Source organism: Bos grunniens, chromosome 10, assembly GCF_055505025.1.
Source record: "Bos grunniens cultivar Pamir isolate PY7600 chromosome 10, Bosgru_T2T1.0, whole genome shotgun sequence".
Classification (NCBI taxonomy): Eukaryota; Metazoa; Chordata; class Mammalia; order Artiodactyla; family Bovidae; genus Bos; species Bos grunniens.
The window spans coordinates 15309450-15336965 of NC_141174.1; the positions used below are offsets into that span (position 1 = coordinate 15309450).

Consider the following 27516-nt stretch of genomic DNA (forward strand, 5'->3'; position numbering starts at 1 on the left):
TTCATCAGACTATGTGACTCCAGCGGCTAGAAATTAGGTCAGTTTTGTTCTGGATTCTTAATCAGCTTCTTGTTCTATGTTAGGCATTCTTTAAGTTGAATGATCGGATGTGGTGGGAGTCTATTAATATTTTCTTCTTTATATCTGGTATTTCCCTAATTTTCACAATAAATATTATGTTACAACTCTTTCTGCAGCAAATAATAGAAATGGAATTCAAGCTGGTTTACAATTTGTAATGGGCAGAATAATGGCCCCTCAAAGATGTCAGGTCCTAATTCCTGGAACCTGTGAGCATTACTTATTTGGGAAAAGGACCTTTGTAGATGTGATTATCCTGGATTATCCAAGTGAGCCCTAAATGCCATCACAAGTGTCCTTCTAAGAGGAGGGCAGGGGAAGATTGGATGCAGCCTGAAGAGGGGCAGTGTGGACACAGAGGCTGAGGTGGGAGTGATGTCACCACTAGCCAAGGAATGCAGGCAGCCACCAGGAGCTAGAAGCAGCATGGAACAGATTCTCCTCTGGAGCGAGCACTGCCCTACTGGCAGCCTGATTTTGGTCCAGCGATACTGATTTCGGGCTCAGGATTTCAGAATTATAAGAGAATAAATTTCTGTTATCTTATATTGAATTTCTTATATCTTATATTGAATTTCTTATATCTTATATTTAATTTCTTATATCTTATAACTTGGTGACTTATGTCATCAAGTTTGTAGTGATTTGTTATAGCAACCACAGGAAGCTAATACCCCCAAATGTGTAGAATTTGGGGCTTCCCATGCTAAGAAGCTTTGAGTGGAGCTGACTCTGAGGTCCTCAAACAATGTGGTTCCAACCCCAGGACTGAGTTCATTTTTTTCTCCCTGTATCCACACATAAACATTCAGGGAAAGATTCTGATTGGTCATCTTGAGTCATGTGCCCAACTGCTGGACCAATCACTTAGGCCACGGGTAGGGTCAATACTGTGATTGGTGGCCCTGTCAGAATCCCATGGAATGTGGGAAGGATAGTGCATCAAAGGAAAGACAGGGAGGTGGGAGTAGGATGCTAAGCTCAGGATGCAAGGGGTATTGGGCAAAGCAACAGAAATCCAGAGAAACATATATGTGCTCTGAAAATGAAAAACGATAGTCTTTCTCAGGCTTCATGAACTTTCCTAGAAGCCCTTTATTAATTTCTGAAACCTAGCCAAGCTCATAGACTTTGAATATGAAGCGATGGCAAAGATCATCTGGACCCATTTCCTCATTTCACTGGGAAGCTGAGGCCTAGAGCTGGAGATTAACTTTCTCATGGTCACACAGCTAGTAGGCTGCAGAGCTGAGGCAGGACCTGGAGCTGATTCCCAGTGCAACTGCGGCTTCTCTGTCTCTGCCAGCAGTTGGCACACCTCCTACCTCTAGCACCTGCTACCCTGAATCTGGCCTAGAGTCTAGGCCCTGGTACTTCTAGGGTCTTTGTCTCTCTCCTCACTCCCCACCTAGGAAGGTAGCTCTGAGAAAGACGCAGTAGGACCATGCCATTCCTGTCACGTGACTTTTGGACCCAGTTTATTCACCTGCAGATTATAACGGATAACAATTCTTACTGGAAAACATTGTGAATGAATATGTCTGTAATTACCAGCACTGCAAACATAATAATAATAATAATTGACACATTTGTTGAGCTTGCACTTGTGGGCAATAACTTCCCTTAGTTTCCTAATATGCGCATCTACAGGACCTCAGCTCATTCAAATGAATTTTCTTCGCTTCTGACCTGGTTTCAAGCTGTCTGCAACTTTGTCCTTTCTTTCTCCAAGACCCTGTGTTAACTAGACTTTTCTGCACCTTATCATTTTTTTTTTTTGATATGGATCAAGCCCGAACCAGATCAAAATGTATTTTTTCCTATCATCTGCTACTCATTCCTCTCTGTTCCCATCTAATTAAGCAGCAAAATATTTTCCTTTATTCTCTTTTGTGCAGTATCTTTAAAGACTGTTTTTCTATGCCTTTTATGTGCTCAAGTTCATATATCATGTGTCATCTTTTACTTGTTTTTTTTTGGATTTTGTCTTCCTAAACCATCACCCATGTATCTTTTCTTTTCTTCTGAAAAAGGTTACACTTAAAAAAATTATTTCTAGGGTAATGCATTGCCTACAACAATGTGCGGTTCGTGAAAAACAACCATTAATTGGTGTTGATGAGAGTTCATTTAGAGTTTTTGGCTCTCACGAATTCACTCACTTAGCTTTGAATTTACATTGAGGTTTGGTTGTTACATTTAGGGAAAGAATGTATTCTCAGCTGAGGTTTTAGTTGAAAGCTACAAAAGTGACTCTTTTGGAAGGGATGTTGGGAAGCCCCTGGCTGTCTGGGAAGGCTGAGCAGTCGGTTGGGGCAGATATGGGGAACGGGCACCCGGAAGTGCAGAGATAGCACCATGGACCAGCCCAATGATGACAGAGCTGTCACCACCACTGTTCAACACTGGACATCCCATTTGCCCGGCCTTACTGCCAGACACGGGTGTGGGGCTGTGGGCACAGCCACCTCCTGGGCCTGGAAACCGGATGTTGCCATGAAGGCAGGATCTCCATGGTTCTCACTTCTCTGTGTCTTCATGGGTCCTGAGATTAGGTCACTTGTCCTCGTTCCAGCTTCCATGGTGGGAGGAGAGCCCGGTTTCATCCAAGAATAATTCTCAGATAACCACGCCAGATGGAGAAGGGCATGGCAACCCATTCCAGTGTTCTTTCCTAGAGAATTCCATGGACAGATGAGCCTGGCGGGCTACAGTCCATAGAGCTGCATACAGTTGGACATGTCTGTAGCAACTTAGCAAGCACCCAAGGCAGAAGCCCCATTATTCAGTGGTGAGCGGTGCATCACGTGTTACCGCGGTGTGTCTGTGTATTAGGTCAAGGAGCAGTGGATGTGTAAATTGGCCATCTCTCAAAAATGTGTTAGTCGCTCAGTCATGTCCGACTCTTTGTGGCCCCATGGACTGCAGCCCGCTAGACTCCTCTGTCCATAGGATTTCCCAGGCAAGAACACTGGAGTGGATTGCCGTTCCCTTCTCCAGGGGATCTTCCTGAGCCAGGGATCGAACTCAAGTCTCCTGCATTGTAAGCAGATTCTTAACCATCTGAGCTACCAGGGAAGCCCACTTTTCTCAGAAGTGCCAGTTAAAACTTTATGCTCCAGGGACTTTCCTGGTAGTCCAGCGGTTGAGAATCCACCTGCCAATGTAGGGGACATGGGTTCGATCCCTGATCCAGGAAGATCCCCCATGCCATGGAGCAGCTAATCCCACACACCACTACAACTGAGCCCTCCCTGTAGAGCCTGCCTGCATGCAGCAGAGAAGACTCAGCATGGCCATAAATACAAATAAACTTTCTGCTCTGTTGTGGAGGGGGTGGCTCAATGGAAACATTATCACAAATGTCACTTAGTTAGAAACACTTCTTCCAAAATTTTTTTTAGGTTTTGAAATTGGAAAGTTGACCTCTAAAATTTGCTAGCAGTCTCCTGTTGCTGGAAGGCAGCTGTCAGTTCAGCCTGGGATTTTTTTCCAGTTAGGTTATTCTGGAAAAAATCTTATTTAAACTCTTAGGGTATGCAAATGGCACGACTAATGAGTCTGTGTGCCGCAGCTAAGACCCAATGTAGCCAAAGAAATAAAAGTGAAAGAAAAACCTTGTTTAAAAGTTAAAAAAAAAAAAACAAGCTACAGACTGGGGAAAAATAGTTGCAAACTGCATGTCTGACAAAGGACAGTATGTTTCATGTATATATGAAACATTTATATAATGCATGTATATATACATATATATATATGTTTTACTCAACAGTAAAAAAGCCAACAATTCAATTAGAAAATGTAAAAAAGACATAAAGAGACATTTCACTGAAAATTATATACACATGGAAAATAAGTACATGAAAAGATATTCAATGGCTAAGCACAACGAACTGTAAATTAAAACTATAGTAAGAAGCTTCTGCACATATATCAGAGCAGCTAAGATACAAATTAGTGACAATATCAAATGTTAGTGATGATGCAGAGAAACTGGACTTTGATAAACTGATTTTCAGGCAGAATGTGGAAAGTGTCAGCTAGTTTCTTTTGGCTGCCTGTGATAAGGTATGGGGAGAGAGGGATGAGCTAAAAAAGAATTATTCAGTTTGCAAGAAGAATTCAGAGTGACTTCTAGAAAAGCCAGGATTTTATGGGCTGGAAACCAAAACTACATCTTAATTCCATTCCCTCAAGCCAATAGATTATTTTCAAAGTAATGGCTTCAGAGTAAAGATTGAGTCAAGAGTGTGGCTATCAGACCCTTAGATAAGACTTCTGAAGTTTATAGTGATTTTATTAGATCTGCTCAGCTAGACAAAAGGGTTCTCATTTTCTAAATGCAGGGAAAGCCCTATCTAAAAAAGAATTGTGAGTGTGGCTGTATGGCATAAAGCAAATCAGAATCAGATAAATTGGAAACCCACAAGATCTCTGTGAAAATTGTATTGGCAAAAATACTGCCAGCTAGGACTAAAAGGCATTAAGTTCAAAATACTTTGTTCAGTCACTCAGTTATGTCCAACTCTTTGTGACGCTGTGGACCACAGCACGCCAGGCTTCCCTGTCCTTCACTATCTCCTGGAGTTGCTCAAACCCATGTCCACTGGGTCAGTGATGCTATCCAGCCATCCAACCTCTGTCGCTCCTCTTTTCCTGCCTTCAGTCTTCCCCAGGATCAGGGTCTTTTCCAATGAGTTTACTCTTCGCATCAGGTGGGCAAGGATTAAGCTTCAGCTTCAGTCCTCCCAATGAATATTCAGGGTTGAGTTCCTTTAGGAGTGACTGGTTTGACCTCCTTCCTGTCCAAGGGACTCTCAAGAGTCTTTTCCAGTACCACAGCATCAATTCAAAAGCATCAATTCTTCAGCCCTCAGGCTTCTTTATAGTCCAACTCTCATATGCATACATGACTACTGGGAAATCCATAGCTTTGACTGTTTGGACCTTTGTCGGCAAAGTGATGTCTTTACATTAATAAAAACTAATTAATTGTAGCTACATACATTAACATAGATAATGTGTTATCTGTGTTATCTAATATTGGGTTTTTCTTATGAATACAAGATTGGTTAAATGTTAGACAATGAATAAGGTAATTCACCATATTAACAGATTCAAGGTGAAAAAATCATACAACTTTTTTTTAAGCAGAAGAACTTTGGCAAAATTAAAAATTCAATTATGATTAAAAAAATCTTAGCAAATTTTGAATAGAAGGAATCTTCTTTAACCTAATAAAGGAATGTTAATAATATATTAACAATGTCAAAATTAACTGTAAAATGTTGAAAGCATTCTCTTTAAAATCAGGAGCTAGACATAGATGTCAGCTTGCATCACTTCCATACATCATATTGGAGGTCTTAACAAGTGTAGTAATATAAGAAAAAAAAAATATATGTAAGGATTTGAAAGAAAGAAACAAGCTTACCATTTTTCAGATGATATGGTTGTCTATAAAAAATACCAAACAAATTACAGGTAAAATTTTTGAACTAATGAGACAATTTAGCAAAGTTTCGGGATACAAAATAAATGTTTAAGCCAACTGCAGTCCTGGATACCCGTGACAACCCTATAGTTCCTCTTGTAGGGGACATATATACCAAGAAACTTATAAAAGAATGTTCAGTGTCCCTGTTTATAAAAGCAAAAAACTGGAAACAACTAAATAATTATCAGTGGTGAAATGGATCAATAAATTAGGGTGTGTTCATACAGCAGATTATTATACATCAATTAACACTGATTAACTGTAGTTACATATATGAATATAGATAATTCTCAACAAACCTCACAAAATGTTGAGGGAAAAAAAAACACACCTCAGAAGAATAATACTGCATTAAATAATTTACATAAAATTCAAAACGAAGCAAACCAAAAATACGTATAGTTTAGTGAGATATAAATGTAGTAAAATTTTAAGTAAAAACAAAGGACTGATTAATTACATGTAAAGATATTATCAGAAAGGGACACTCAGAGGGATTTGAGAGATATGGAAGCTGAGTCACGGGTTCAGCTGAGTCATGGGTTCACAGATGCTCATTTGTTATTTTTAAATGGTACATGTGCATCATTTATACTCTTCCATGAAGCATTGCACAATAAAAAACCAAAGCTTTAAGAACTATTTATTTTATGGGACAACTCCCATTATGAGGCTTTCCCCAAACCAACTTCACCAGCAGAACGAGTGGTACCCTTCTCATCCACGCCCCATAGATTTACCTCTATCAAAGTGTGTGGCAATTTTTCTATCATGATGTGCTTATTGCTATTGGTGGTGGTGCTCAGTCATGTCTGACTCTTTGTGACCCCTTGGACTCTAACCCACCAGAGTCTTCTGTTCATGGGATTTCCCAGGCAAGAATACTGAAGTCATTTGCCATTTCCTCCTCCAGGGCATCTTCCCAACCCAGGGATCGAACCTTCGTCTCCTGTGGCTCCCGAATTGGCAGCCAGATTCTTTACCACTGAGCCACCGGGAAAGCCGTGCTTGTTGGTGTTGCCACCTAAATGGTGAGCTCCTTGAAGACAAGGTTTATTATTATTCTTATTTGCCTTAGTATCTTTGACACTCAGTGTGAGATGCAGTTCACAGTATGGGCTAATAGAATTTTGTTTTTGGAGAATGACAGGGTTAGTTGTTGCTGAAAACTGCAAACAATATACAGCACATATGCACAAGCACACACAATGGTTTTCCTCTCAGTTTTGCCCTACATTAGAATCTAGTGGGTTTCTTTCTTTTTTTTCTGTTTAAATATTGATTTATTTGGCTGCGTCAGGTCCTAGTTGCGACCCTCAGGATCTTCGCTGTGGCTCCTCTAGGTGGGGCGTGAGGGGTCAGTCGCTGCCGGGCAGGCTTAGTTGCCCTGCCGCATGTGAGATCTTAGTTCCCAGATCAGGGATCGAACCCTCATCCCCTGCATTAGAAGGCAGATTCTTAACCACTGGACCACCAGGGCGAGTCCCTGGTTTTCTGAACCTTGTTTTCATCCCAACTCTTTCTTCTTCTTTTTTTTTTTTAATTCAAAACTCTAGAAGCTTTGAGGTGTATGTGTGTGTGTTTGTTTTAGGGGGAGGAGATTGGACAAGGTTGGGAAGTGAGAAGAGGCAGGGAGGAAAAAGAGAAGGTGTAGATATTCAAAAGTCGACCAGCCCCTCATTGAGACTAAGGGCCAATTTCAGCAAAGCTAGGTGTGCCTAATGCCAACCAGACTCTCAGGATCCCTGACTTTGTCTTTTAGCCCTGCCCTTCCCTTCCCTTACTCTATCCTTGCTCCCAACTGCCCACCCCCGCCCCCAGGCTTCGATCTCACTCTCAAAATCCTGACTTGAAAATCTCTTTCTAGATGTTGGTTGAGACCAAATGCACTCACGAACATTTGTTTTTCATTAGGGGACCACTTATGGCAAACCCCCTGCAAGAACCCTCAAAAGGCACCTCCAAAGTGCTCTTTTAGGCACCGTAACAGACAGATGCAGGATTAAAACTTGGAACGATGTTTTAATCCATGGGCATCTTCCTTTCTGATCTGCCCACCTTCCTACAAGGCTCCAAGGATAAAGTTCTTCTGAGGAAGTGCATCCAGGGAGCTTTAAGCCCTGCGAGAAATTCTTATTGTCTCTTAAGGGGACTTTAGTTTTGTCTGTTTCTAATCTTCAGTGATTCCATAGTTGCTGTAGACTGTGTTGGAAGCGATGGTAACATATTGCTTATTGAAGTGATGGTGAGGGTAAGGGTGTTGATGACGATGAGAGTTCTATCCAGTGCTGGGCTCTGGGATGGGCACTTAAGATTTATTTATTTTAAAGATTTATTTATTTATATTTATTACTTTTTTTTTTTTGGCTGCACGGGGTCTTCTTGGCTGCATGCAGCCTTCTCCAGTTGCAGCGAGTAGAGGCTACTCTGTTGCAGTGCTCGGCCTTCTCATGGTGGTGGCTTCTCTTCTGGAGCACAGGCTCTAGGTGTGCAGGCTTTGGCAGTTGCAGTGCGTGGGATCAGTATTGCAGCTTACAGGCTCTAGAGCACTGGCTCAGCAGTTGTGGCACATTGGCTAAGTCGCATGTGGGATCTTCCCGGACCAGGGATTGAACCGGTATCCCTTGCATTGCAAGGAGGATTCTTAACCACTGGATCACCAAGGAAGCCTTGGGCTGGGCGCTTTAAATGCTTGATTTCTAATCTTTAGAACAACTTACAAGATAGTTGGAATTGTTACCATTTTACAGATGAGAAAACTGAGGATTCAGGAGTTTAAGGACTTGCCAAGAGTCCCACCCTTGGGTGGTCTCCAGGCACTTATGGTTGCACACCCTCTCAGTAGGAATGTTTTTGAATTTGCATGCACCTCTGTTAATGTCTATTTATTTATCCACAATGCATAAATTAATCCCATTATGGAACTAATTAGTTGCTATCTCAAGGCACCGAATGTGCCTAGGGCAAAGTTTACTGTGAATAATAGTGGATGTAAATCCACATTTCAAATACTGTTCTTGATAATTTTTCATACTTTTTTTTTTCCTGGTCAATTGCTTGTCAGATGTAATTAGAGTAACATTATTTTTGCCTCCTAATATGGTTGACAAAGAGCTTGTCCCAGGACCCAGAGAAGTTTCAGCTCTGCCATTTTTCATGTCATCTTGCGGTTTTAAGCTTCAGTCTCTAATTGTGGTTTTTGTGAGAGTAATTCAGTTAAACCTGGATAATATTACCCATAAATTCACTTAACAAGGCAAAGACAAATGGAGCAGGACAACACCTAGAGAGCCAAGTGGACGCTGCCGCAGACTTGCTCCCTCACCCTTGACCCTGAGTCACGGGGGCCCTGGGCATGCAGGCTGAGGCAGAGAGAAGGCGTGAGACCCTTCATTACACAGTAGCAAAGCTTAATTTACTCTTTTTTCTTTGTTTGTTTAGACTTGAGAAGTGTGTAAATAATTGTAAAAGCTTTCAATACTTCTGCGCTTCATCCTGTGTGCCCCACAGCAAACGCTGGCTAAGCAGGGGTGCCTGGACATACGCAGGGCTCTCTCTCTCTCTCACCCGTTCTCCGTCCTTGGAAGAACCACCTGGTGTCACTTCTCCATCTGATTGGAGAGCAAAACTTTGCAACCCGCCGCCAAGGCCCATCTGAGATATCGGTCTCTCTCTTCCCTCCTGTATTTTGTTTCCTGCCCAAACAGAAATGATGGGCTTGAACTTGAGAGGAAAGCCCCTCGGTGGGAGGGAGAATGAAAAGTGTTTAAGCCTTTTTTATTTATATTTTTTAGAAAGTATCTGTGTCTCCCTTGATTTCATAACAAACTATTTCCCTGATTCGGAGGGGCTCAGGAACTGTTGAATAAATGAAGGGAGGAAGGAAGAAATGAATGATGGTTTGGGGGTGTCTGAGATGGTTGGAGGAAGGGGGCCAGTTGGGAAACGATTGGCTGGCAGGACTTGGGGACCTCAGAAGTCCTCGGGCACCTGCCTTTGAGAATTAAATGACATCTAACCTTGGTCAGCATTTGGAAGGACACTTTTTGTTCAAAAAAGAAAAACGTTACCGTACACTGTGATAAGACCATTTCCTTTCTCACAGCGTCTCCTTTAATGTCAGGTCTGAAATATGAAGTCATTAGGGGATATTAAAACAGTGCTGACAAACTAATTAACAAAAGACATTACGCCGGATGGGCTCAATTTATCCTTTTTAATGGTTCTTATAAATGGGTGCCGCCAATTAAAATTAATAAAGATTTACCAGCGATCGCCCGGTGTACATTGCTAAGAAGCGCCGCTGAAGGTCGGCTTAAAGTCAGCTTTGTTGGAGCTGCAAGTTTGGCTCTGGAGCGGCCAGTCCCATGGAGTCTCCCTGCTTTTTTGTTTCTCCCTGGTTGTTCCTCCTCTGGCCTTTCTTCCTTTGGCTCCGAGCCTGTGAGTCCATCTCCAGCTCCAGCTGATCCAGCACTGCCCAAGATGCCCCAAAATTAAATACATAAAGGGAAGAATAATATGCTGTGCCCAGTCTTACGCTCGCTGGTCTGAGTTTTCACGATTTGCATTGTGGCATTTCTGCCACCACTTTGGGAAAGTGCCTTCTAGGTTTGTTTAGCAGACCTTGTGTCTTGAAATCCAGCCAGGCTGGTTTGCCCTGAAACCTCCTGGGAGTCTTTGAATTCCTGGGAGGTGTGGGTGCGCCAATACCATAGGTGTGGACTTGGAGACAAGGCCAAGGGAACTGACCCCAAACTTGAGTTTGGTTTCTCTGGAAGCAGGTCTGGAAAGAGTGGGGGTGGTTGCTACTCAGAGAAACCCTATGGTTACTCTTTCTTCTTTTTTAAAATTTTCTTTTATCAAGGGTAGTTTCCTTTCGTGATGCACACGATGGCCCCTAATTGATCTCGCTGAAAGCGAGAGATACCTGCGATGTCCAGGGGACCTTGCCTCCCTTGTGAAGCCCCATCACCTCCTCTGACCACTTCTCCAGCCCCGGGCCTGAGCAGCTGCTCAGCTGGAGCTCTTTACTCCCAGATCCAAGCCTCTGTTATCTGGCAAGTGGACTGGACTTGGCTCCACTCAATGTTGGCCCTCCTCAGGAATGGGCTCCCTTTGCAACGATGGGTTCCATTCCTAAGCGTTCAGTGATGGGGGCCAGATGAGCTCCTTGAGACCTTCAAAGAGACCTTCCTTGGCTGGGAGGATAGGAGATGGGCAGGGCCAAGTCTGCACCCTTCCCTCCGGGTCTAGATGTAGTTGGGAGTAGCAACGGCTGGGGACGAGAGAGAAGGGACGTCCAAAGATGTGGTAGCATCTTGGAGGTGACTGCCCCCGCACCCTGCAGAGCTGTCGCTGGCTGTCAGAGGAGGGGGTGACCTCAGCACCCTGTTCGGTCAGGGGAGCCTGAGTCGGAGGCCTAGAGACTCGAAGGAAGTTCCTTAGGGCATAAGCTGATGGGTGGGAGTCACAGGAGCCCGAAACGGGGTTCCTTGAGCTGCTGGAATGTGACGTGACGGGTGCCAAACAGCCCCTTCTCCTTACTGTCCAGGCTGGTCTCCATCCTGCTTGGCTTGAAGTTCCCAGGCTTGGAGTCAGTGAAAGGGTGCCTGCTAGCTGTTAATCTCAGCTCCAGAAGATCCCAGTTAACGCTGCTTCCCTGGCTCACCTCCTAACATCCAGGAATGCAGGTAAGTTTATCAGATGGACTGGGTGGTGTTCTGAAGATCAGGACAGGTACATCAACAGGGTACAGGTGAGGCAGGAGGGAGCCTGAAACAAACCAGGCTCGAGAGAGCAAAGGAGCTCATAACCATCTTTCTTTACTTCACACTTAACTCAGTACCTATTTTTTCCTTATGTGCCCTTGATACATAAGGGATTCTGTGCTTGGACTCCTCCAAGAGCGAGGTCAAGGATACCCTGGCAGGTACTTGGATGCAGCTTCTTGAGTAAGATCTAGATTTCTGATGACTGTCCCAGCAAGACTGTGTCACCTCCTCCTACTGCCCATGGCACTGTTGGGCTTTCTCTTTATGGGTCTCCTGAGAAAAGGCCACATTTAGGATCATTTCAGGGCAGGTACCGTGGGAAGAAAACCGCCTTAGAGTCACCTAGACGAGGGCTCCACCACCTCTGGCTGGGTGAGGTTGGAGGTAGGCTTGTAAACGCCCAGCACTTGATTATATGGTTCCCTTCTTTGTAGCTTTTTCCTGAGTTCCTGCCACTCCCATCTGTTGACAGAAGGATGGGTTAACAGCTGGTAAAGAATGCGCCTGCAATGAGGGAGACCTGGGTTCAATCCCTGGGTTGGGAAGATCCCTCGGAGAAGGGAAAGGCGACTCCAGTATTCTGGCCTGGAAAATAACTATAGTCCATGGGGTCGCAAAGAGGTGGACACGACTGAGAGACTTTATAAAAAATAGTGCTTAAAAAAAAAAATAGTGCTTTAATATCTGGGACTGTGTGGTTGGAGGAAGAGACATGCTTGTCAAGTCAGCTATGTTTGTTCAAAGAGTCCAAGGAAGACCCGAATCCTTTAGTCTCTCCAAAAAGGAAAGAACCAGGAAGACTTAGAAAATCAGAGGAATAATACTGCAGTGGGATCTGTTTATTCTGGGTCATCTGAGTCAAAAAAGCCGGAGCTAGACAGGCTCTTGAAAGCAAGGGTTGAACGCAAGAATGAGGAGCGACAACCCCACGGAAAGGGTGAGGCGGGTCCATTCTCACCTTGGAGGGTCAGTGGGTGGAGAGGGCTCTGCTACCTTCTCTGCTGCCCCCTCCCCACTTTCCACCCAACCCTCAGCTCCACAGGGAAAAGAGGAGAAAGGGCAAGAGAGGGACCCCACCGCAGAGCCCCTCTGAAGGCCGTGGGGAAACCGTCATGGACGATGAATTCACGGGGAGATGTGACCTCCAGAGAGCCTGACTCCCTGGGAGGCATTAGCCACGCTCCTAATCGTGCGTTTTATTGTTTCTAGCGTCGCACAGCAAGTCACCATGTGACAGTACATTAGAGGCAACAGAGCGAGTTAGGATAAATAGACTCTGTCCCCTCACAGAGCCTCCTCTCTCGGAAACCCTGACGCAAATGCCTTCTGAAGGCCAGAGGGGTGAAGAGTCCACGAAACAGCCTTGAAGAGAAGATTCCCAGAGAGTTTCCAGGAATGCCTTCAGCCAAGTCAGTCTTAAACAGCAGGATATAAATAGGAGTTGAAAATTCGAATGCTCCAGTTATAATTTAGTAACAAATTATAACTGGATTATAACAAATTATAATCGGATTATTTACCGGTTGAGCCATCTGGGAAGCCTGGAACAAATGTGAAGAACCAACTTAATTTTAGCTGTAACCCCTCTCTACTCCCAAATTATGGCAAAGGCGATTTTAGGGTTTAATGTGACAGCGCCCTCTGCTGGGAAAGGCGGTGGAGAGTAGTTAAAAGGCCACTGGACTTGGAGCCCTAAGTGAAGTGCAGTGAAAGTTGCTCAATCATGTCTGACTCTTTGCGACCCCGTGGATTATATAGTCCCATGGAATTCTGCAGGCCAGTACACTGGAGTGGATAGCTATTCTCTTCTTCAGGGGATCTTCCCAACCCAGGGATCGAACCCAGGTCTCCTACGTTGCAGGCATATTCTTTACCAGCTGAGTCACAGGGGAAGCCCTTGGAGCCCAAAAATGCTCTTGAAATCTGTGGCTCTTTGCTTGTTGCCAGGGTGACCTTGAATAAGTGACTTAACTTCTCTACGTTCTGATTGCCTCAACTATCTGTCAATTGGGAATTATAACCCCCAACCTTACAAGAGTCACAAACTGTTGTGGGACTCAGATAAGACCACGTACCTGAAAGTGCTGTGTTCATAAATGCGAGAGGTAATTAGATCCCCCCTAAGGATTTCATGGGCTTCCTAAGTGGCCCTAGTGGTAAAGAACCCACCTGCTAATGCAGGAGGCATAAGAGACCTGGGTTCAATCCCTAGGTTGGAAAGATCCTCTGGAGGAGGGCATGGCAACTTACTCCAATATTCTTGCCTGGAGAATCCCATGGACAGAGGAACCTGGTGGGCTACAGTTCCTTGGGGTGCAGAGAGTCAGATACGACTGAAGCGATTTAGCACACAGGGGAGGATTTCAGATCAAGTAGGAAGTAGGGCCTGGAGGTTGTGTCCCTAATGGAGACATTAACTAGCATTTATTATACTTGAGTAGTTAACACTCTTGTGGGTTGGACACTTATATCCTCTTTTAATAAATGAGAAAAGGTTCAGTAAAAGTTTGTCCTGTGTGGTCATACAACCAGGGACTACCAGCACTTAGACTCGAACACATGTATTCTATTAATAACTCTCTAGCTCACACCATTTCTGTTATATAAAGCTGGCTTTGATCTGTGTTCCAGAATCCTCTGGCCAGGACTCCAGGGCTCAGTGATTCTTCCTAAGAACCATGGTAAGGACACAGTGGCAATGGACAAAGTTAGACCCCAGTTTCTGTTATCCATCCAGAGTTTTGTGGCCTTGTATGGGGGAGACTGTCATTTACTTGGTCCATCTTTGTTCACTTGGATGGATCCATCCATCCATCCATCCATCCATGTGCCTATCCATCCTTCCAGGAGACTTAAGGGTGATAAAAAAGGACAGAATTTAGAGTCAGAAGAAGTGGGTTCCAATTTCTAAGGCAGAGTTTCTTTCACTTGCTAATCTATATTTAATGAACTCTCTGTGTGACTGATGCACATGTAGGTTTGGGAACTGCTGCTCTACAGGGTTCGATCCCTGGGTCGGGAAGATCCTCTGGAGAAGGAAATGGCAACCCTCTCCAGTTTTCTTGCCTGGGAAATACCATGGACAGAGGAACCTGGTGGGCTACAGTCCATGGGGTCGCAAAGAGTTGGACACAACTGAGTATACACACACACAAACTGCATTATCTTAACTTCCAGTACATTCCAAGCTGCTCAAAGAGTAAAAAAGTCAAACGTTACTCTGGTTTAGGGTAGGGGACTACCCTGCGGACTCTGTCTTGGACGGCAGATTATCTCTGACTTCCTGTGAAGTGGGGGTGCTCTGGTATACCCTCCTTTTTCATCCCTGTTCCCCCAGTCATTTCTTTTCCCCTCAGCAAAGGGACAGTCTTCTCTGATTTATGACACTAGAGTTGCTCCTGCTCTGGGTTCCTCTTCTCTCCCTCCTTACACTGTAAGCGGGCACTTTCTGGAATCCTAATGGAGGAGGAGGAGCCTTGGGAATACAAACCTGACTCTTCTGACAGTAGAGTCTACACTCTTTCTGCCACACAAAGCTTCCTTGCGTACCATTGGGGCTTAATAACCAGTCATTTACTGAATGTTTCTCCTAAGGTATTCTTGACCAAAAGATTTGCCTCAGACAAGCTCCTCATGGTCATTGGGAAACCAGACCTCTGTAATGGGCATTATAATAATTCTTACTGGTTATAACAGTAACTACTGCATCCAGCAAAATTTATTGAGCACATAAGTGCCAGGCGCTCTCTTAGATCGTTTACATACATGATCTCAAAAACAGTCTGGGAAAGTCTGTGTTGTTATTTCCATTGTAAAAATGGAAGAAACTGAGGCTCAGAGAAAGTGAGCTGGCTTGTTCAAGGTCACAGCTAGGAAGTGGAGAATCAGGGTTTAAAGCCGTGTCTGTTAGTCTCAGAAGCCCATATTCTTTGCAATATTCCCTCTTTATGACTTAATAAATGTTAATCGGGCAGATCTCCCAGGAATGGTGTGAACAGCTTGACTTCCACTCACATTGAGGCTGCCTGGTCTTAGCAGTCCACATGGGACCCTGAGAAACAGTGGCCAGGACCATGTCCAAGGAGTAGCCGCTATGGACGCAGCCGCCATCGTTTCGGTGGGACTGAGCTCCATCCTCACGAGAGAAGGGAGACGGATTGAAGTCCTCTTGGCCCATAGAGCATTGCAGTTACTTGAAAAAATGCACGCAGTGGAAAGAAATGGAATGTTACGTTTATCTAGAACCTCATGGCTCAGTGGTAAAGAATTGCCTACCAGTGCAGGAGACTCAGGAGATGTGGGTTCGGTCCCTGGGTCGTGAAGATCCCCTGAAGAAGGAAATGGCAACCCACTCCAGTATTCTTGCCTAGAGAATCCCGTGAACAGAGGACTCTGTGGGCCTGGTTGCCATAGGGCTGCTAAGAGTCAGACACAACTGAGTGACTGAAATGCACAGCACATGATATGTTACAAATCACTTCAATATTCAGTATATGCTCCAATAATCCTCACAGGAGATGGAGAGGGGTGTTATAATTGTTTCTAGTTCTTTAGATGAAGATGCTGAAGCTCAGATATGATAAGTAAATTTTCCAAGGTGATGCAGCTAGGAAGTGGCTGGATGGGATGCAGCTGGCATGCAAATCCAGTTGTTCAGACCTCAACCCCACCACTCTATCTATTAGAGCCAAGCTTCTCAAAATTTTCAATTGTGAATGAATCACCTGGGCATCTTATTAAAACTGTAGGTTCTGGGACTTCCCCAGTGGTACAGTGGGTAAGAACGTGCCTGCCGATGCAGGGGGTATGGGTTTTATCCCTGGTCTGGGAAGATTCCACATGTGGTGGAGCAACTAAGCCCAAGCACCACAATCACTGAAGCCTGTGCTCTAGAGCCCGGGAGCCACAACTACTGAGCCCGTGTGCTGCAACTACTGAAGCCCAGGTGTCTAGAGCCGGGGCTCCACAACAAGAGAAGCCACTACAATGAGAACCCTGTGCACTGCATCCAAGAGTAGCCGCCGCTCGCTGCAACTAGAGAAAACTTGCACAGCAGTAAGAACCCAGCACAGCCAAAAGAATAAGCAGATTCTGATTCAGTAGATTTGGAGTGGGGTCTGAAATTTTGCATTTCTAGTGATCTTTCAAATGATGCCCATGCTGCTGGGAATGGGGTCTCCATGGCCTCGGGACACGGTGGGTTGTGGAGGAGACCACCACATGGTCTTCACGTAGCCTTGGGGATGTGAGAGCGTCACTCTATACATGGCCAGCTGGGCAGGTCCACGTCTTTGGGAGCTACAGACCCTAGAACTTGGGCTTGAAGATTTTCATCTGAGCCTGGTGGACCAGCAGGAAGCATGAAACCTTGGCCCTGGGGCATTTCTTGTGCTGAATGGCCCCTGGCCACATGTGGAGGCTCAGTGCTCTATTTCTGCCAAGAGGCTGTGATGTCTTCCTAGTGCCAGGGCTGGTGGGCGAGAGAGGGCGTGGAGGTGGGGCCTGAGCAGCCCTGCCTAGCACAGCCACCTCGATGACCTCAGGAAACGGGGCGGTAGGGAATCTGGTGGGGCAGGAGCTAAAGCAAATATTTGTAATTTAGGAATCCAGAATCTCAAGGTGAAATTCATTTTAACGATGTATTTTATTTACCTTAATATGTAAAAATACTATTCAACTTAAAATTATTAATGAGATCATTTCCTGTTTTTCATCCTAAGTCTTTGAAAGTCAGTATGCATTTTATACGTCGTGTTTTGCATGCTGTATCACTCAGTCGTGTCCTCCTCTTTGCAACCCTGTGGACTGTAGTCTTCCAGGCTCCTTAGTCCATGGGAGTTTTTTCTGGACAAGGATACTGGATTGGGTTGCCCTTTCCTCCTCCAGGTGATCTTCATATACTTTGGTGTACCTCAATCCCAACTAGCCACATTTCAAGGGCTCCGTGTCCATGTGGGGCTTGTGCCCACCATCTTGGATGATGCAGCTCTAGAACATTCATGGATAAGCTTTAGGGAGGTTGTGAATCCCTTGAAATTGGTTGCACATGTTTGTTTCTGCATGCTGCTGCTGCTAAGTCACTTCAGTCGTGTCCAACTCTGTGCGAGCCCAGAGATGGCAGCCTACCAGTCTCCCCCGTCCCTGGGATTCTCCAGGCAAGAACACTGGACTGGGTTGCCATTTCCGTCTCCAATGCATGAAAGTGGAAAGTGAAAGTGAAGTCGCTCAGTCCTGCCCGACTCTTAGTGATCCCATGGACTGCAGCCCACCAGGCTCCTCCATCCATAGGATTTTCCAGGCAAGAGCACTGGAGTGGGGTGCCATTGCCTTCTCCGTTGTTTCTACATACATTGTGTATTTTTTATGAGGGGGTGTGTAGCTTCATCAGATTTTCAGGAGCATTAGTGACCACCACAGGATGAAGATCCACCAATCCAATAGAAAAACGTAAAAATTTCTCAATCTTGTGATATCCGAAACTTGGCATTGCAGTGCTGGGTGGGGTGCCCTGCCTGCCCTGCTCAGGGACTTCCAACACCTCTGGCTGCCTCTGATTTCAGATAGTTTACCCAAGTGTATGTGGGTCAGAAAATGTGGTTGCCAGATGGATGGGAGGGTCAACCCAGGGCTTGCTGAAAAGCAAGGAAAACTGTCATGGGAGAGGGGACATTTCTTGCTGTTTGCACACCAATATTGTTCCAGGATTTTTGTTTTAGGATGAACTTCCAAATCACCAAGAAAATGGAAATACTGTTAGATTCTCCAGCTCACAAGACAGAAGTAAAGAAAATGAAGTAGCTGGCTGAGAACTGTATGTAGGTGTATTTCAAAGGTCACCCTCCAACTCTCTCGCAGATCCCTTTCTTTGAAACAAACATCAGCTTTTGAATCACAGGAGATGATTTGAAAATACAGGGACTTCTGGGTGGCCTTGACCCTTTCCTGATTTATTCCTGGAGCAAATCCAATCAGAGGATTCATCCTCTGTACCATCCTTAGCCTGCTGACAATGGATGGGCTTTATAACATGTAAGCTATCTACACAGCCCTGAGAATTTTTCTAGGGAGATCATTATAAGATTTAATCAAATCGTCAAAGAGGTCCCTGACCCTCCATAAGGTTCAAACCACTGTTCCATACTCTCCAAACAGTGAAGATTAGAGCTGAGAATCTGGGTCTCCCTCTGGTCCTGGGATGCCTCATGACATTCTCTCTGGTTTACCCCCGTGGAGAGCCAGGTCGAGAAGCCATCTGCCCATCACTGCAGTTCATAGAGAGACCATAAGGGCTTCTGTGTCTTCAGAACCCAGGCTGGACTCACGTGAATAGCCTGAAAGGTCCTCTCCAAACCCTTTAGTTCAGTGTCCTGGGCCATTGCCTGTGTGACAGCTAACTCACGATGTAGTTCTTTTGTTTTTAGTTTATTTGATTGAAGTATGGCTGATTTCAATTCAGTTCAGTTGCTCAGTCGTGTCCAACTCTTTGCGACCCCATGGACTGCGGCACGCCAGGCTTCCCTGTCCATCACCAACTCCCGGAGTTTACTCAAACTCATGTCCATTGAGTCAGTGAGGCCATCCAACCATCTCATCCTCAGTGATTCAGCCATGCATACCTTGTGCATTCTTTCTCATATTCCTTTCCATTATGAATTATCACGGGATACTGAATATAGTTCCCTGTACTATATAGCAGGACTTTGCTGCCAGGCCCCTCTACTCATGGGGATTCTTCAGGCAAGAATACTAAAGTGGGTTGCCATGCCCTCCTCCAGGGCATCTTCCCAATCCAGGGATCAAACCCAGGTCTCCCGCATTGCAGGCCAACTCTTTACCAGCTGAGCTACCAGGGAAGCCCCGTTACTTATCCATCCTATATGTAATAGCTTGCATCTGTTAATCCCAAACTCCCGATTTTCCCTCCCCTGCCTCCCCCTTGGCAGCCATAAGTCTGTTTTCTGCGTCTGAGTCTGTTTCGGTTTCACAGATAAGTTCATTTGTGTCTCATTTTGGTTTCCATAAATAAGTGACTTGTCTTTCTTTCTTTCTTCACTTAGTATGAGAATCTCTAGGTCCATCTTGTTGCTGCCAATGGCACTATTTCATTCTTTTTTATGGTAGAGTAGTATATTGTTGAATATATGTACTGTATCATGATGCAGTTCAGGATTCTGTGACCCACTGTCTCCACTGCTTTCAGCTGGTAAAGGATCACTGGTACCAGGTGAGCCTCCAGCCCAAGCAAAAGTGTGAGCTTAATGGGGTTTTTATTTCAGTCCTTCATTCTGGATGTAGAAGATATAAGAGTTAGATGGGGACGTTGATTTCATCTGGGCCCATCCATTCATGTGACAGATGAAGAAACTGAGAGGATGGAGTGATAAAGTGACTTAAGAACACACAGGCTGTAAGCTGAGCAACGAGGATGAGAACACAGCTCTTCCCCGGATCGATACCTCCTTCTCTCTCTTTCAGTGCCCACAGCCTAATGTGGTTAGTGTCCTCAGATGACTCAAGGTGTTCTAATTTCGGCTCAGCCACGTGCTAGTGGTGAGACCCTTGACAAACCACTTTAACTCTGAGCCTGTCTTCTCAGTCTGTAAAGTGGGGGTAATCAGATCTACATCCTGGGTTTATTGTAAGGACTAGATTTTGAACTGTTGTGTTGGAGAAGACTCTTGAGAATCCCTTGGACTGCAAGCCGATCCAACCAGTCCATCCTAAAGGAGATCAGTCCTGAATATTCATTGGAAGGACTGATGCTAAAGCTGAAACTCCAATACTTTGGTTACCTGATGTGAAGAACCAACTCATTGGAAAAAACTCTGATGCAGGGAAAGGTTGAAGGCAGGAGGAGAAGGGTACGACAGAGGATGATATGGTTGGATGGGATCACTGACTCGATGGACATGAGTTTGAGTAAACTCCAGGAGTTTGTGATGGACAGGGAAGCCTGGCGTGCTTCAGTTCATGGGGTTGCAAAGAGTCAGACATGACTGAGTGACTGAACTGAACTGAGATTAGATAATGTGTTAAACATTTGGCACAGGGTCCAATTCACAAGTGCTGAGTAAGTTGTTATTACTGGGGTTTCCCTTCTTCCTTCCCCCAAATCCCTAAGGCATCAGTCCTCCTGACCCATCAAAAATCCCTGTCCTGGGTTCTATTCAGGCAGGAGCAAGGTGACTGACTAGCTGATTAGCACTGAGGGTCAATGGACTTACTTGTTGTGCTGTATCTTTCAGTAGGGTGTGAGTTCAAGGAGGACAACAGTCAGCTTCGCTCATCACTGTCTCTTCCCAGAGACCAGCTCAACTCTGTGTCCTCTATATTGACAAAAGCAGAAGCTGGGGGTGGGGAGGCATGCTGATTAACGAAAGCAAGTTGAGCTTGATGAATTCATTCATGCATTCAACAGATACTCACTGAGGGCCTGCTCTGTGTCAGGAGCTGTTCTAGGTACTGAAGATGCAGCAGAGGAAAAAAACAAGAATAGTAGTAATAATAATAAAACCCCTGGCTATTGTGGGGCTTACATCTTAGCTGGGGGAGACAGGTACGTATAAACAGAACGAATGCCCATCTCTGATGCTGGTGCTCGGGGGCAGGGGGAGCAATGTGGGCAGCAGGAGTCCTCCCTTTGACATTTCCTTCTGACTCCACGAGCTTTGCCCACTGATGGTCAGTGGTCTCTCCGAACGGCTGTTTCTCAGCACCCTGCTTGCCCCACCGGGACTCTGAAGACATCCTCTTATAGAGAAACAGCCCAGCTCTCCCTCCTTTCCCCTCCCCTCTCGTCTCATCTTCTCTTCTTTTCTCTTTCTCTCTCTCTGTCTTTTCCCCTGCCTGATTAAAATTGTTGTTTGTAATCTTGCTTCGGAAATCTCTGGTGGAGTGAGGGGAAACTGAAGCAAAGTGAACAGAGCCTAACTTCTCTTAGGATCCCTCATAAAGTGAGAGAAGAGAAGACTTTTAGGTTTCAAATATTTCTTTCCCGACAGGCATTTCAGAGTTTGAGACGTGTTTCGTATGTTTGAAGCTGTCACAAATGGCATCCAGAAACAGGGGCTCTGGTTTTGTGCTTCTGGAAACTGATCTGGAAAATGTGAAGGGATGTGTATGGGAGAGGATGCGTGTGTGCACGCTCGGTCCCTCAGGCTGTCCGACTCTTTGCGACCCCGTGGACGGTAGCCCGCCAGCCTCCTCTGTCCATGGGATTCTCAAGGCAAGAATACTGGGGTGGGTTGCCATGCCCTTCTCCAGGGGATCTTTCCAACCCAGGGATCGAACCTACATCTCTTATGTCTCCGGCATTGGCAGGTGGGTTCTTTACAACTAGTGCCTCCTGGGAAGCCCATGGGAGTGGGTGCTCAATGTTAGAACTGAGACCGAGAAGGTTCACTGAGCCCAGTTCACTGAGAAGGCACTTTCTGGTTGTCGGAGCAGTCCAGTAGTGGAGTGGGCTTTCTGGGCAGGGGGAGAGGACATGCTCCCCAACACTGGGACAGTTCAGATGTGGCTAAATGGACACTTGGGGGGAATGTTAGAAAGGGAAGTCAAGCTTCTAAAGGAAGAATGAACCAAATGAACTTCAAGGTCTCTCCTAAACCTGAGAGTCCATGGCTTCTAAAGCATCCTGGAAAACAAGAATATACTTCTTAAACTGAACGCAATATACTTGAAATTCTATGTGCCAAATAATGGAGCATTAAAATATAGTAAAAAATGGACAGAAACAGTATCAGCAGGAAACTTTACCACATCTTTCATTCTATAAAAGTAAGTAAGAAAAAAGCCATAACTGAAGAAATCTAGATAAATTCCTAAAGGCAGAAAATAAGGTAGAGTGCATTTTCTGTCCACAGTGTAATAAACCCAGAAATAAATAAGGAAATAGGGAATTCCCTGGTGGTCCAGTGGTTAGGTCTCTGTGCTTTCCCGCCACTGCCAAGGGTGTGAGTCGGGAAACTAAGATCCCATAAGCCATGCTGTATGGCCAAAAAAAGAGAAGAGAAAGAAAAATAAACAGTAGTGAAAATCTTTTTGTGTGTTCATTCCGGTCACAACTGTTCCTCCCCCGTCCCCCAAAACTGTATCTTCTGGCTTTGGACTTCCAACAACCATTTATTACAGTTTCACCCCACCTCACAGGCCTTGATCAATTGATTTATGATTGGACACCAGACGGGCCAGGGTTTCCAGGAACTTGGAGTTGAGGCACAGAGAGAGGCATATTATCTCCCAGGTGGCTGGAGCTGTAATAAACAAACCTGAGAATTGTCCATGACCATGAGGTGTCATGTGAATTTAAGACACAAGAAATAAGTTGGCAAAAAAAAAGAGAGTGAAATAGATGCATAAGAAAGAGTAGAGATTAGACACGGAGAAAGGCTCCTGATGACTTCCCAGTCACTGAGGTGTGTCTGTTAAAAATTTCACCTGTGTTCTTGCCCTTGGAGTACACAAAGCCTTATATCCTTATCAACAATTCTCCTCTTTTACTTAAGTCAGCTGGAGGTTTTCCCTTGGAGTAGGATACTTTTAACTCACAGGAGGGCTTCCCTGATAGCTCAGTTGGTGAAGACCTGGGTTCGGTCCCTGGGTTCAAACTATTTGAAAAACTTAAAACTCTTAGCAACTCTTAGGTCAATAGTAAAGTCAAAACTGAATTTTTATAACATTTAGAAAATTATTTCAATGAAAAATGTACAAACTGTAGGTGAAGGATACAGTTAAAGCTGAACTAAGAAGAAAACTCATAGCCTTAAAAAACTTGGAGTTGGGGATACAGAACCAGATGGCCTATTGAAAAATCCTTTTCCTACCACTCAGTAGCTGCATAATCTTGTGAAAATTAATCATTTTGTGCCTCAATTTTCACACCTGAAAATGGATGTAATACTGCTACTTATGTCATAGGGCCTTGTGACAATAAAATTAATACAAATAATATTCTTAAAACAGTGCCTAGCATATAATATTATTAATGCTAACCATTGATTAAAGTAATAATAATATGTAATAAAACATGAATAGTGAAGCCATTTTTTATTAAGGCATAGGCATCAGTCCTGAATATTCATTGGAAGGACTGATGCTGAAGCTGAAACTTGAATACTCTGGCCACCTGATGTGAAGAACTGACTCACTGGAAAAGACCCTGATGCTGGGAAAGATAGAAGGCAGAAGGAGAAGGGGATGACAGAGGATGAGATGATTGGATGGCATCACCGACTTGATGGACATGAGTTTGAGTAAGCTCCAGGAGTTGGTGATGGACAGGGAAGGCTGGCGTGCTGCAGTCCATGGGGTTGCAAAGAGTCGGACATGATTGAGTCACTGAACTGAACTGAGGTGGCACTGGTCAGCCTCAAGGACATTTTAGGGTGCCCAGGCCACCCTGTAGAGTAAGTCAGTCCAAGGCTGGCTTGTCCTCTCTTCACAGAGCTGTTCCTGGCTTGAGCCAAGGGCAGGAAAAGAACTGGGCTGCCACTGAGCTTCTCAGTGCAAGCATTAGAAAGGAACACGGGGGCCACGTTGGTGCGATGACCCCCTCCTCACTTGACATGAGGGGTCATGAGATGGGAGAAAGATTTCTGTGGCTCCCAGTGGTTCATGATGTTACAGGTCACAGAAGGGACCACTGGGCCTGAAGATAACTCCCTGCCCCCTCTTACCACTGATATCCTGAATTCCATGATCAGAGGCAGATGGCTCTTCTCTGCTGAATCCTGGGTTAACCACGCTCCTCACCTAAGGCTGCCAGTTACCTTCTTATCTTTGCAGATGGAAGACAGAGTGACCATCAATGCTATGCATTTCTTTTTTAAATGCATTTAAAATTTTCATTTATTCGTGTCTGTGCTGGGTCTTTGTTGCTGCATGGACGTTTCTCTAGTTGCGGTGGGCGGGGGGACGACTCTCTATTTGCGGTGCACAGACTTTTCATTGCGGTGGCTTCTCTTGTTGCACCGATAGGCTCTGGGGTAGGAAGGCTTCAGCAGTTGCGGCTCTCAGGCTCTGGAGCACAGGCTCAGTAGTTGTGGTACACGGGTTTAGTTGCTCCACAGCATGTGGGATCTTCCTGGATCAGAGATTGAACCTGTGTCTCCTGCATTGGCAGGCGGATTCTTTACCACTGAGCCACCAGGGGAGCCCCTAGAATATGCATTTGTAAGGGCGGCCATGTGGTCTGGTGGGTTGGGGTGGGGGGCCCTAGTGAGGGGTGGAGTCCCAGGCCATGGCCATCTCATCATGGAGAGAATCTGTTATCTATCTGATAAAAACAGGATGCAGGAATGAGTACCATTAATCCTGCTTAATCCTGCCTGGGCTTCTTGAAGTTCTGCCCAGGTCCTTGTGTTTTAGCCCACTGACTTGGCTTCGGAGGAGATGTGGCCCCACTCTGTGGGGCTTCCTCCTCCCCCAGGAACCAGATGTGCTGTGCTCTGCAGAGTGTGTGAATCTAGGCACACTCAAGACAGCGCTGCCGTGCTCCTGGGTCTCAGGGCAGCCACCTGATTGCCTGCCACCCTATACTTTGGTTCTATCAATTCAGTTCACTTCAGTCACTCAGTTGTGTCCGACTCTTTGCCACCCCATGGACTGCAGCATGCCAGGCTTCCCTGTCCATCACCAGGAGCTTGCTCAAACTCATGTCTATTGAGTTGGTGATGCCACCCAACCGTCTCATCCTCTGTCATCCCCTTCTCCTCTTGGTTCTATATTTGGGCTATATTTTGGTTCTAAAGACCACTGATCCTTAATACATTAATAACAGGCAAATTCATTATCTGTTGCTCCTCTACTGAGTGCCATATGCTAGGGATACAGCACTGAGCAAGGCAAAGTCCCTATTTTCACGGAGTTCACATTTCTTTTCTGACAAAAACAAGAGAACAAGCACAGATGACATTTCCGGAAGTAATCAATCAGTGCTTTAAAAAACAGAAAGCAGGCTGGGAGGCACAGGAAGTGATAGAGAAGAAGGGACAAGTCTAGGTAAGATGGGACAGTTGTTCAGAAACCTGAGAGATCCGAGGAGCTATGCAAAGCGCTTTGGGAGAGTGTTCTGTCTGAGGGGACTGACCATCAAGTCCTGGGGAACTGACTTTGCACAATAGTAAGAAAAAAGTGAGCCCAAAAAGTGGGGCAGAGAGGCAGGAGCGGGGGGTCTGACCCTGATGGACAGATCCAACAGAACTGGGCTTTCAGTACAGTGGGGAATGGGAGGTGACTGCTTCGTTTAGTTTTGCCATCCTCAGGCCCATGATGGATTTAATGCAATGACATCCTGGGATGAGCCCTGGATGGTGAATTGAGAGCCTGAGAGTCTGGCTCATCTCAGCTACTTGTTCGATGTGTGACTGTAGGCAAGTCCTTTAACTTCTCTGTGGCTTAATTCCTCAACTGTAATATTAGGGAACTAGAGCATGCTTAGTCGCTAAGTCATGTCCAACTCTTTGTGATCCCATAGACTGTAGCCTGCTAGGCTCCTCTGTCCTTGGGGTTCTCCAGGCAAGAACACTGGAGTGGGTAGCCACGCCCTTCTCCAGGGGGTCTTCCTGAGCAAGGACTGAACCTGCATTGCAGGTGGATTCTTTACTGTCTGGGTCACCAGGGAAGCCCCTGCAAATTTAAATGTAGGGGCCTCTTCAGTTCCAAGAACTTGGAGCTTACAGCCAGGCACTATTTTTCAGGTGCAGGAAACTAGGCTGTTATTTGAGAAAGAAGAGGAGGGAAAGAGGAAGAAGCAGAGTCCCTTCCAGACTCTCACCTCCTTGCCTCTAGAGACACCCAGCAGAAAGGGGGCCATCCTGCACCACAGGAGGGACTGCGCTGGAAAGAGATGGAGGCATGTTTCGTCCTGACCACAGTGCCACACAGCAGTGCCAAGTCATTTGGAAAATGAATGGGATCTGAAATTCCAGTCATCATGAGAGCATCCAGGGAGAAATGAAGGAAACAGGGAAAGAGCCAACCAGGAGAAACAGACTCGCTCACGGAGGACTGCCTTGGAAATCTGTGTCCTTGAGGGCTTGGCACACTTTTACCCAATGATGAAAAAGTGGAGAGAAGCAAACATAAAGTTGGGCAAAGCCCCTGAGAGTGAGACTGAAGCTGCAGGCAAGGCTCAGCCAGTGGGCGCAGCAAACAGACACGGCTGTCGGCAAAGCCTCCTGACCGTGGGCAGTTCTGGGTCAGAGTCCTCTTCCCTCTCTTCTCATGAGACTGAAAGTCCGTTTTTCTGCTCGTGAAGGGAGGCACAGAAACGTTCCACTGTGGGTTACAGCGCAGGCAAGAGTCATTCTTTGGAGTCAAAACCACTTGAGTTAGAATCCTAGCTCATCTAGATGTATGACCTTGGACAAGTGACTTAAGCCTTCTATTAAAAAAAAAAAAAAAAGGTGGGTAGGGATGGGGTATGTGCAGGGGTCGTGTTAATGTTGAATGGGGACTCTCCACCTGAGTCTGAACCAACTCCTCAGTAAAACAAGAGTCCTCATAGGGAGATTCCAAATCACCCTTATTGCTGATAAAGGCCAGGTAACATGCAGCTTGTATCTGCAAGGCCAGAGGATTTCCTGACACTGAGTCCCAGAACCGACAGATTTATCTGGCCACCGGCATCCCTGGACCCATATAGCCCCAGTTAAACTTAAAGGATGGGAGAGCAAAGGGGTGGGCCCTCCAGAAAGGGCAGAGAGGCTGGTGGGAGGATGCTGTTTGGCACATACCCAGTTTCTCCTTCTGTGAAACTTCTATCTTCTGTGAAGATGAGCTGCTCCCTAAAGGAGTAAGGGGTTGGAGAAAGCCTGAGTGTTTGAGTGGGTGGCGTTGGCTCCACAGGGAAGGGAACTCAAGCAGGAATAATCTCAACAGGTAAAATGAGAAAATCTGTATGATGCGCTTAGCACAGGGACTGGTATCTGGTAAGTGCGCAGTAAATAGCAGCTTTCAACAATATCTTCAGCCTGACTTGGTTCACTGGTTATTTCATGCAAATATTTATTGAGCATATGTTACGTGAAGAGCTTTGTGCAGCCACTAGGGAAGATGTAAGACAGCGTTGAGCCCCAACTCTTCACCACTCCCACTGTTCTCCTGCTATAACCACTGTTTCCGACTCCTCTGTTGTTGTTTTACAGTCGTTAAGTCAAGTCTGAC

General features: G+C 45.5%; 1 long non-coding RNA gene across 1 annotated transcript; it reads left to right on the top strand.

The window, feature by feature from the left end:
- Window positions 1-9537: 9537 nt before the first annotated feature.
- LOC147363961 (uncharacterized) lies at window positions 9538-27313 on the top strand. The gene is made up of 2 exons (XR_015133947.1): window positions 9538-11268; window positions 26049-27313. It is a non-coding gene; the product is annotated as an uncharacterized LOC147363961 (long non-coding RNA).
- Window positions 27314-27516: the final 203 nt, after the last annotated feature.